Here is a 12047-nt window from a genome sequence, read left to right on the forward strand (position 1 = left end):
ACGAATCTGCAAAGCGAATCGATGTTGGTAGTCCTTTGGTAATCTATGCCAAACATCCAATAATTCCCAAGGTTTAGCATTCTCAATCAAATAGTCGATCGATAAAGTTTTCAATTCAGCATCGGTTAAATCTCGCAAAGATTTATCTCCAACCATTTTTGCAGACATTATGGAGCAGAAACTGTAGGCACAGATGTCCGCAATTACTCTGGTCAAAATTTTGATACTGATCATTGTTATATGTAATCGTTATACCCCCTCCAAAATATCTGACCAATTCCATTGGAGGTTTGAGATTACCGAAACTATCAAAATAATGTACAGCATTGCCGTTTTTAATGTAAGCTACCCAATGAGTGCCTTTATTCAATCGAGAATCCAAGTTCAATACAGCACATTCTCGCAGTCGAGGACCACGAGTTGGCAACGTGTCGCGCATAAAGACTCCACGAAAATGTGGAATTCTCATTTGACGGGCACATTTTTGAATTTCCGAATCGTATAATGCTCTATGGGGTAGCTTCAGTAGGAGTTTTTTTGCTTTTTCAAGTAAAGACCTCGCCCTTTGCGTTGCTGTTGTTTCTTTAGGAACAGACCAAATCCTCGAGGTGTTTTGCGTAGGTACAAACCGGAACCTAAATGTTCCATAGCTTTATTGTGACGTTGATCTTCTTCAAGTTTCTTTTTGGCATTTTTAGCATCTATTACGGTTTTTGCGATAGCGCCTGCTCCACCTGCCAACGAACCCAAAGCTGAAAGGGCAGCGAATATAGGGATGAGGGGAAGAATTCCTCCAGATTTTGCTTCGAATGGTATTATCCTAGGTATCCGTATGTTCTTACGTCCTCCAGCTTTACTCAATGCCATTTTAGCAGCTCGCAAAGCTGAAGCACTAGATTTCTTAATATTGGTAGAATGTGGCTTCCAATTTTTAGTAATTTTTTGAAGCATATTACGTCGAAAGGACAACCCCATGCCGAGCTTACGTTTCGCTTTCATTGTTGTAGTTACGAGCCAAGCTGCAGCTTTTTCACCAAATCTAGCGTCTTTCGATTTAACGCGTTCCCAAGCTTTATGACGGTCTTCTAATGAGTCGCTTTGAGAGTACGCGATATCGTGATCTTTACAATATTCGTCCAAAGGATTTAGACCGGTGTCACCGCGTTCCAATCTCTTTTTCAATTTGGTGCCTGGTCCGCAAAACTGATAACCAGGTAGATGTAATTCGAACGGGAGCTTATTGATAATCGAATTGACGACACCTCCACCGGAGTAAGTCAACATTGAGAATGATTGGGTGATGACTGTGATGTTTTAATTTATAAGCGTAGCGCACTCATTATCCAGCATCACATCATGAAAGTCGTTCAACAAGACAAGACATTACCTATTGAAAATTTAGACTTTTTGAATGAAGCCAACAATAGTAGTGTAGTTGGGAAGCATGGTATATTATTACCCAATTCGTTTCGTGCAATAATTTGTGGGCCGAGTGGTTGTGGACAGACAAACGCTATCTTAACATTGCTATTCCACCCGAATGGCGCCAAATTTGAAAATATCTACGTATATTCAAAATCATTGTATCAACCTAAATATCAAGTGGTTCAAGAAATTTTCAGTAAAGTCAAGGGGTTGGGATATTATCCGTTCAGGGAAAATGAGGATATCATAAGCCCTCACGAAGCCAAATCAAATTCCATATTCATTTTCGATGATGTCGCATGTGATGGCCAACAGAAAATTCGCGAATATTATTCTGTATGTAGGCATAAGAACATTGACGCCGCCTATCTTTGTCAGACATATTCAAAAATCCCCAAACAATTGATACGAGACAATAGCAATATGATTGTACTTTTCAAACAGGTTGAAATGAATTTGAAACATGTATTCGATGAACACGTCTCTCCCGACATGTCTTTCGATGAATTCAAGAGAATGTGTGCTGAATGTTGGCAACATCGATATGGAACCGTTGTAATAATGAAAGATTTCGATAAGAATGGTGGACGTTATCGTCAAGGATTCGACAAATATATAAGTATACACAGTGCGTGATGTAGTATCATTCACCATCATGAAACCGTTGAGCAAAGAAGTTGATGTTATTCGAAAGAATGAAATCAACGAAATTGCACGCATCATTCGAAAAAAATATTTGGCTCTGAAATTGGGCAAATCCGAAGAAGATGAGTCATTGCAAAGATTTTTCAAACCTCTGTCTATTCCATTGAGGAAAATAGCTAATAAAACAGCAACACAGTCAGCTAGTACCCCATTGAAAACTGAGGCAAAAACCGAAGTCAAACAAGAGACAGTGGAAGAGCCTGAAACGACTCCATTCCAATCCCTCGTACATGTTGCAGGTACAGATGAGGATGACGATGATGATGAAAACGTCTTTAGTGGGTATGCAGAAGACGAACAAGACGACAACGTTGCGTCAGGCATAAATGAACAAGTTTTAGAAGAATATATCGATCAATATCCGATAATGTCTCAACCGTACATTAAAAAACATTGGGGAAATGACAAGGAAATCGACAAAGTATACGGTCCCATATATGATGGGGTATCTTCAAAATGGTTCCTAGGCCAAAAGGAAATCGATTTTGACAAGCGTAGCGGATACATAAAATTGGCTGGGTATCACTGGAAAGGAACACCCGGTATATATGAACTGTTATTTCTCGACATGCCTGAAAATTATAACACTGAGGATTTGAATGTATACAAAAAGATTTTAAATTTATCGAGCGCTCACAAGAATTCGGCTGGGCATCTAAAAGGCACACAGAGATACAAGTACACCAACATAATCAAACCGTTGTTTCCTACAGCAGGAAATCGTCGTAAAACTGGTACTGGGTTTTTTCAACCTAAAACACCTCTTACTACTACTACTGCGATGACATCATGTCTACCCAAAACGTCACCTCTTGCAATGACATTCAATACGAAACCCATTGAATACATTTATTGGGACGATCCCAACGAGCTATGCGAACCTCTCAAATTATTGCTAGCCTCTCGAGATGCAGGAAATACTTCGCACAACAATGAAATCATTGCCATTTTGAATGAACTCAAAGAGGCAAAAATAATTCTATAAGATACACTACGTTCCCCAATACATTATCATTTTCAAAATGGTTATCGATAAGTTTGGACGTAGTGACAGCAACAGAAAGCGAAAATTGCCAACGCCCTCTGGAGGATGTTTGTTGTATTATACCTCAGATGGTAATATTCATTGTGGTGATGTGAAATTGTGTCATGTGAAGAGCCCCACCACTGATTACGATGTTGCTAATAAAAAGTATGTGGATGGAACCGATAATGAACTTGCTTCATTTATATATCAACTAGCTAAGAAACACGAAAAACAAATGATCCAAGTAAATGAAAAACTAACCAAATTTCAAGGTGACATCTCCAAACAAATTACCGAAATAAATTCTACTATCAAGGAAATCAAAAAGATACAAAATAAAGTTCAAGCAAAACCATAATAAAAGAGCGGGGTTCACACATCTTCTCCATCAGTCGTCATGACTTCCAAAGACAAGATTCAACTTGTCAACGAACTACATAAACCAATTAGAAAAACTTATCCTCGACGCCGTACAGTTATCAAAGGAATAGATGACTTATGGCAGACGGACTTGGCTGAGATGAGATCGTTCGCTCACCAAAATCGAAATTTCAAACTGATTCTAGTCGTCATAGATTGTTTTTCGAAATTTGTGTGGACTCGACCACTGAAATCAAAAACGGGAGAGGAAATTACGAAAACGTTTGCAGATATCTTGACACATACGAAACGTTGTCCAAAAAATTTACAAACCGATCAAGGTAAAGAATTTTACAACAATAAGTTTCAAACTTTGATGAAAAAACATGGAATAAATCACTACAATACGTACAGTATCACGAAGGCTTCTATGGCTGAACGTATCATTAGAACGTTAAAAGAAAGACTTTTTGAATATTTTAGTCTGAATGGCACCTACAAATGGTTGAATGTCTTGCCTGAAATCACAAAATCCTACAATAATACGCGACACTCGAAGACGGGCATACAACCTTCGAAAATTACCAAAACTAACGAAAAACAAATTCTCAAATCAACATACACCCATGTGAAAATAGCTGGACCGAGAAAATTCAAAGTCGGTGATGTTGTACGAATCAGTAAGGCGAAACACGTTTTTGAAAAAGGCTATACGCCCAATTGGACTACGGAATTATTCAAAATTGTCAAAGTCAATATTACCAACCCCGCCACCTTCATGCTAGAAGATATGCAGGGTGCACCTATTAGGGGTGCTTTTTATGGAGAAGAATTACAAAAAACTGCAAATCCTGATATATTTCTCGTTGAAAAAGTCTTGAGGAAGAAAGATAAAAAAATGTACGTAAAATGGCTGGGTTTGGATAACAAACACAACAGTTGGATCGAAAATGTCGATTTTGTATAGAATCTTATGGAAAACAAGCACACTGACAATGTATTGGGAGGGCCTTTTGTTAAGAAATATTTGTGTGTTTAACAAACGCACAATATCTGAAACGGACCACGTGATCTGAAGCTATAAGAGCGCATGCAAACACAGATGGACATTCAGTTTGAAAATGTCCCTCGATAGTGGTTACGGTAGTGAAGTTGAAGTAATGTTCGACAGTGATGGTGAAGATTATAATGGAACTCTAAGTGCAATAGACAGAGCGTTGGAGCAATACGAAATGGCTGCTCGAAACGAACATCAATTGCTGTTGATGGCATTCCCCATGTCATCTTATGAAATTTGATGTGGCCTAAGTCCATGCAGAGACTTCAGCCCATGCATAATTTTGAAGCAGCAGTTCTCCATTCGTTCCATCAATTTAACAAGTTATGAATGGGCGACCCTCATTGACATCCTGCAACAAATAAAGGAAAATTTCTTCGAATCACAAATCGATGGATATCTAGACGAATATGATCCAATTACAACACGTTGCGGGGATTACATTTACGTCACACAGTACATCGAAAGTAATACCAAACAAGTTTCCATTTCCAAGGACACCACGAACATGGAGCTGTTTCAACGAGATGTAAACGATATCCTGAATACTCACCTTGGTGTGCTCTCTGACCGTATCGCTATGCTGGATGCTTTGAACTTTTGTGATTATTATCGAGGTGTTTTCAATATCATAAAATCATGGTTACGTGAGAGTAAAACTAATTTAACTTTGGAAGACATCATAGAAGGTTTTTGTCAAGCCTCACCTCTAGATAGTCTGTATGCTAATGCTTTACGTGAATATTTATTTTATTATAAACAAAAAATAGTGTATGATTTATGTAATAAATGAGAAAACGTTGTAACATTTGTTTCATTTAATGTATAAGGTGAAAACAACAGATTTAAAAAGTTATTTGATGGAAAAAAACGCCAAAATTTCAATATATATTTTATTCAAATTTTATCAACGTGTGTGTGCAACAATAAATAAGTATACAAAATTTCAATATATTTCATTCAAATTATATCAACGTGTACATGTACAATAATAAATAGTATGCAAAAACTGAAATACTCAAACATATTTCTGTTTGCAGTCAATTCTTGAAAAGTTGGTGGTCTCCTACCGCTGTTGAAAATTCTCAGAGTAACACACACCTATCAGTCATATTCAAACAAGGACAAAATATATCAATCAATCACATCAATAGAAATAAAATCCAAATGATACCTCATTTCAAGCTATAGTGCCCCCAAGGTAAAGTGTCGGATGATTTGGGGATTAATTTTCGTTTATCGTCGTGTGGACTCAAGCCTATTTTCACCTGCTTGATACTGAAAACTTTGTGAGAGTATGATCGAATAGTGAACTGCTCACATATTTTTTCTTTAAAATTTCTGAGACAATCGATACAATCTTTGAAATCAATTTTATTTCTGACTACATTATATCGAATTCCCTTTGATTTTTTGATAACTTTTCCACCCTGCACTTTGTAGGTGTACATTTTGGAACGTAACCCTGCAAAGTGCGTGATGATTTTACCATTTGCTTCATCTTTCATTAACCCAGGAATTTTTTTATTCACAAGTGGAATTTGAAATTTATTATCGGGCGAATAATCGGAAGTATCAAATTTTGATAGGTTATTTTTGATGAGTTCTAAATAGACATCTTCACACGTTATTTCGTAGATGAAGCTATCTGTATCTGTATACATTAACTTGCAATTTTCTATACCTAGAGTGGGCACCATGAAATCGTAATGGAAATCAAACATGCATGTTTTTGAAATATCTAAAATTGCCATTCCGATGTACAGAAGAGGTTCATTGAAAACAAGTTCAGTCTTTTTCAATTCAATAGCCACCAAGTCTGTATCGAAAACGGTTCGACTCTGAAATCGAGGGCTCGCAATTAAATTTTTGGCGCCATAACGACCGTTCCAGGAATTCGCAAGTTTGACCACCCTGTGTAATCGAATGTTTTCCATCGTTTTCCCAAAAATAGCATTTACCATTAGTTTATATAGATTTTTGCCAAAAGAACTGGTGGCTGCAGCCCTTAGACGAGTATTCAACTCGATGTAGGGACGCAGCCATGCAGATTGTTTGAATTTCACAACCCGATGAATTTTAGTTAGAATCAAACCGTTTTTCAATGCTTGTTTCAAGTTGCGATAATGCAAAATATATTTGTCTTTATGATACAGGGTACCCATTAATTTTTTTTGTTTGGAATTTGGTGGTGCTTGATGCTCTGGACAAAACGGAAAATCTTTATGTGAATCATGTAATCTCCCAGGGTATTCCAAATCAACTTCCAATATGTAGCCTTCTGAAGCATTGTCAGGAATTTCAGTTATATCTTTGTCAAAATTTTCCACCCACTGAAAACCGTCGTAAGGTAAAAATTCTGACATTGCCAACCCATATAAATCATTGACGTCTAAATATAAAAGATATTTTGAAGGTTTTTCGGATTGTATGCTTCCATATATTTATTATTTGCTTCAGAATATCTATTTGAACAAACCGATATTCCGCCCCTTATCCCCTTTTCTACAAACATAATCATGTCAATGTCTTTTAAAATTTGTAATTTACACTTCGTATACTTCAACATGGCATCCCACGTGTACCCAGGCATAGTATAATACCATGCGGGGTCCAACCCATAAGTTGTCATGCTTTTTTGACAAAAATTTTCAAAAACGTCTGCCAGTAATAAAATATCTGTTTTCAAATATAGGTCCGCATACGATCCCAAATTTGTAATTTCGAATGATTCCCAAACATTTTGTGCGTGAACATATTTCTCTTCTGTTATGTGTTCATCATTTAATTTATTATAGAATTCTTCTCGTGATGGTAACTCGGTGATGTTCAATTTTTCCATGCTATCTATATAATCATACGGAAATACTCCCTTCCTGGTGAGGAGAGGGAATTTCTCCTCATCTAAATGACTAAATTCTTTTTTTTAAATTTCCAAATCATTTTGATCCAATGTGGATACTAATTCATCCAACGATGTTCCCATGAATCGAAAAGAATCTATAAATCGAAATTTAATTTTAGTTTCAGCATCCTGCTGTGTAAAGGAAATGTATTTTTCTTTATTTGAGGGAAGTATGCTCACACAGCCTTTTTTTGCGATATCTCTGATAATGAAGTGACTGTCGTATCCTGAAAGATTATGAAAAGTAATGGATACCACGAATAATTTTCGAAAGTTGACATTACAGGGGGCATGGTGGGCAAAACCGCGGAACGCCCCCGTATAATGATTGTGATCGTACACAATAACATCTTTGGGGGCGAACGGATTTTCGCAAATATGACAAGTCGTTGCAGCACCGATATTATTTAAAGGCACTGTCATCGGCTCAATATTCTTAATTTTAGATTCAACAAATTTTGCAATATCAGACAACTCATCGGCAAACCATTTCATACAGTCTTCACCTCGATAGCTTTTGAAATGAGAGAGACTGTCGTCATAGGAACACTTGAAGTAGTAGCCTGCACTGAAAGGTATATGTTTTTGGTATTTTGTAGTTTTGTTAGATATGCTTTCGTTACATTTTTCCAACAGTGACTCGAAATCAGCAAAAATTATAAATGGGCATTTTTGTTTATAAACATAATTTCGAAATTCTACATAATCGTATGTAGGAAAGGAAATTTTACAATCATTCACTTTTTCGCACAAAACAGTATGATCATTTAATTTTTGCTGACTTGAAAAATAATTCATGCATCTATCACAAAAAAACTTTTGACCTCTATGATTACTCATTTGTTTTGAAAATAGTCTAGACATGTCTTTGATCCAACAATAATGGAATTTAATTTCAGTCTCGTCATCGTCATTAATGGGTGGAGCCTCATAATAGTTCAATTTTGGAAAATATTTGTCTTGAATCAATAACAAATTAACATGTCTGTCTCGTTTTGTTGTCGTGAGTCTGGCAGGTACTACTACAAAAAATGATTTTTCCTTTGCTTGATTCAATTCCAAAGTGTAAACATTAACAGAAATATTATTAAGTTTTTCAAATTTGGAAATTTGTGTAAATCCATTGGAGTATTTAACCCTGTAGTGTTCAGAACTGTAGAATAGTGTGGATATTTTGACACTCTATTAGAATGTATTGCTACAGGATACAAGGCGCTAATAATACTCCAAAAGAAGCACATTTCGTCATTGTTTTGTACATTAATGCATGCCTTCTTCCTTGCGATTTCTTGTGGCAATGGAATGAAAGAAGAACCGTTACCAATCACATATTTATTAATTGCTACTTCCAACAAAAGAATTTTACTCAAAGCCCACCCCGACAATTGTTCTTCAAATTCGCCTAATTTATTCAATATAACATCCACAGCGTTTTCATTGTACCAAGCAGCCAAGTCCGTACCTGAATCGATAACTTTATTTGGTGTACTGAAATATTTACGATCAACAATTTCCCCATCATTCGACTTTTTAATAAAATCCCCTGAAAATGTAAAATTAACTTTGAGACATGACATTTGTTTCAAAATTTTGGAAATCTCACGTTTGAATAATGAAAAAGCATCGCCTAGAAACTTTTTAGGATCTTTATGAGTTAAATTGATGATTACCCCCGTTGTTACTCTACGATTGAAAACATTGTTAACAGTTTGTCACTTTACCCTGGAGCTCCGTCGCTTCAAATCCGAGCCTGTATGTTTATTATTCATCATTTTGACAATCACTTTGAAGCGTTTCAATTCCCCAATTTTTGTAATTATTTTCTTTTTTTTCCCCAACCGAAAATTTAATTTTTTTCATAGCTAAAATGCATTTCCTTATATGTTTATTAATAAATTGTATAGCTTGTTTGGCAATATACTCTGAATAATTATCTCTAATAACTGAAAGGTAATTATCAATTACCGACTTAGTTTTTGGAAAATCAATCATTTGGATTCTATTTATTGACATGACTCACCGATATTTTGTTCACAAATGAAATTCTAGGTGTTATGAGTCGGTTTTGGAAGCTGCAGAGAATTGAATTTCGTTCTGTGGACACTGTTGAGATGGTTCTGGAAGCTGCTGTGATTTGAAACTCGATGTGAAAAAGGTTGCTAAGACGATTTTGGATGTGGTTGTTGAGATGACTCTGAAGTTATACTGCACACGTTGATGCAGTGTTCTGAAATAAATGCAATCTTCAATATAAACATACACCAAAGAAAAATTAAATTCAAGAGTGGGGGTAATATCTTTCATGAAGTGATTGTGAAAAATGAGCGAGCTACAGTTATAATTGAAAAAATCAACTGTCATTCAAAACAACGAATTTAAAACACATATTCTGCAAGTACTAAACACATAAAAAATATTGAAAACACTTCTTTATGCGGATCATATCTATGAATGAAAAAAAATTTGAGTCGAATAAAAAATATAGTATACAACCACAAACTCTATACATATATTGAACAGAGAAAAAAAACAGTACTTACCTTAATTTCGTACAATTTCAAATGAAACAACACGACAGCGTATTTTCTAAATGCTTCTCACGATGTTGTCTGTCAATTTCTTCTGCGGCGTCACTACAGGTGAATCTGCTATTCTGTTATTTGGTTTCCTCTCCAGGACTGAAATTGAATTTCAGGAAATCCACCTGCGAGAAACCAAAAATAAAAAAACAATGTTTCAAATTAAACGAACACTCTCTCAATAAACGACAACATGAATGAAAGTTATTCGTAACTTACTATGCGTTTTATTCAACTAGAAAGCTGCTCACAAAATGAGCTTCTGTTTACTACATTATAAATGTGTATATAGACAAGATATGGCATTGTCAAAGGCAACTAGATAAAATACGAGAAAAACTCTTATTCAGCTTGGAGGATTCTCGAGTAAAATTCATAACCACGTTTCCCGGTTATGAGGCTGCCATCTAACATCAAAACAAATTGTGCGGTACAATAATTACTGTAAGAGGTAGTATTCGAGAAAAATGAATGTCAGCAATTACCGGTTCTTATCTTTTATTCATTATTAAAGATTGAGAAATATCAGTAATTGTTATTCCTTATCTTCTGATGTATGTAGGATGAAAATAGTTGCCCAGGGTTGGCTTAAGGAATACGTAAATACCTCTGAACCGTTTTGTATTACAAAATAATTGAAAAAAAAGTTATTCCTCAAAAACTATGTACAGAAAAACACTCAAGTATATTTTGGAAAATTAATGATAATTCAACAACAACTCTCACGACCTTTGAATTAAATTAAATTTGAATAAATTCTTTTGTGAAAAAGTCAAAAACGTATAAAAAATCTTGCAATAAAAATTCATAAAGTGAATATGAAAAACACTTACGTTCAGATAAAATCGTTGCACTTGTCACTAGTATCACTGATACAACTAACTCATCATTTTGCCTCGCAGGAGGTATTTATAGGAAAATAAGTGATGACATATTTCAAAAATAAACAAAGAGCCTTTGTTCCGTCGCTTTGAGAACTGCATATCTCTGGGTGCTGATTCGGCATTGACAGTGATCAATGTCACCTTGGCTAAGAATAGGAAAATAGGTGATGACATATTGTGCAATCAAACAAAGAGCCTTTGTTTCGTCACTTTGAGCCACGTGCCTGGCTTTATCGATAAGTGATAGCTATAATGCTGCATACCTATATTATATATTTTTACCAACTTGAAATAAAACAAAAAATTTACTGTTTCAATCAAAATATTCATTTTTTTATTAAAATTCATAATTGTTGTACAAGTCTAATTAGAATACATACTGACATCGTAGATTCTATGATATCTCTATAAACGTCAAATTACATTTGTGACTTCTTTTCCTCTTGCCTCGTTGTGTGTTCTGCAACAAATTCAACAGTTTTTTTTTAATGATGAAGATCTTGAAATATATTTTTCAATTCACATTTGAATGGTGTATTCTTTGGAATTGCGCCTGCGCAAATATCCTCATTGACTGATCGAACGAATCGAACGATTCGATTTCCATTGTTTACACTAGCCTTCACGCATATTTCCTTGGAATTTCACCCACATTCGTTTACATATTGAACAGAAATTATTGTAGTCGGAAGTACAAAATTTGTTTTTCAGCATCGTTGACGACATATTCTACACTCTGAGGCTGGAACACTTTGTCTTGAATGTATAAATTATTCAACTGCTTGAGAACCATTTTCTTTTCCTCATATAATTGAATATCTTTACTTATTTGTTGGACACGTCTCTCAAATTCCTCTACTTTACGTCTGTATTCTCTGAATGCCATTTTATTACTAATTTTTGTTTACCAATGACGTACGGAAGATCGTTTTTCTTCGAAACTTATGCAAAATAACGTATTTTGAAATGTCATTGTCGAATACCTCTTTCCACCAATGCCCTCACGTTGAGTCCACAACGTGAGGGCAATGGGAGAGCGAAGTTTTCGACACTTTTGGATCTCCTCTTTCTCCTGATGATGCTAACTTGGTTAACAAAGATACGA

The 12047-nt window shown here is 35.4% G+C and overlaps 1 long non-coding RNA gene across 1 annotated transcript; it reads right to left on the reverse strand.

Moving 5' to 3' along the window:
- Positions 1 to 7862: 7862 nt before the first annotated feature.
- On the reverse strand, positions 7863 to 10427 carry LOC141480866 (uncharacterized). The gene is made up of 2 exons (XR_012464602.1): positions 10020 to 10427; positions 7863 to 9706 (listed from the first exon to the last, which is right to left on the reverse strand). It is a non-coding gene; the product is annotated as an uncharacterized lncRNA (long non-coding RNA).
- Positions 10428 to 12047: the final 1620 nt, after the last annotated feature.

The sequence above is a fragment of the Leptinotarsa decemlineata genome, unplaced genomic scaffold (assembly GCF_025532065.1).
Source record: "Leptinotarsa decemlineata unplaced genomic scaffold, Ldec_3_MD MMD2_tig00000026_RagTag_RagTag, whole genome shotgun sequence".
Taxonomy (NCBI): Eukaryota; Metazoa; Arthropoda; class Insecta; order Coleoptera; family Chrysomelidae; genus Leptinotarsa; species Leptinotarsa decemlineata.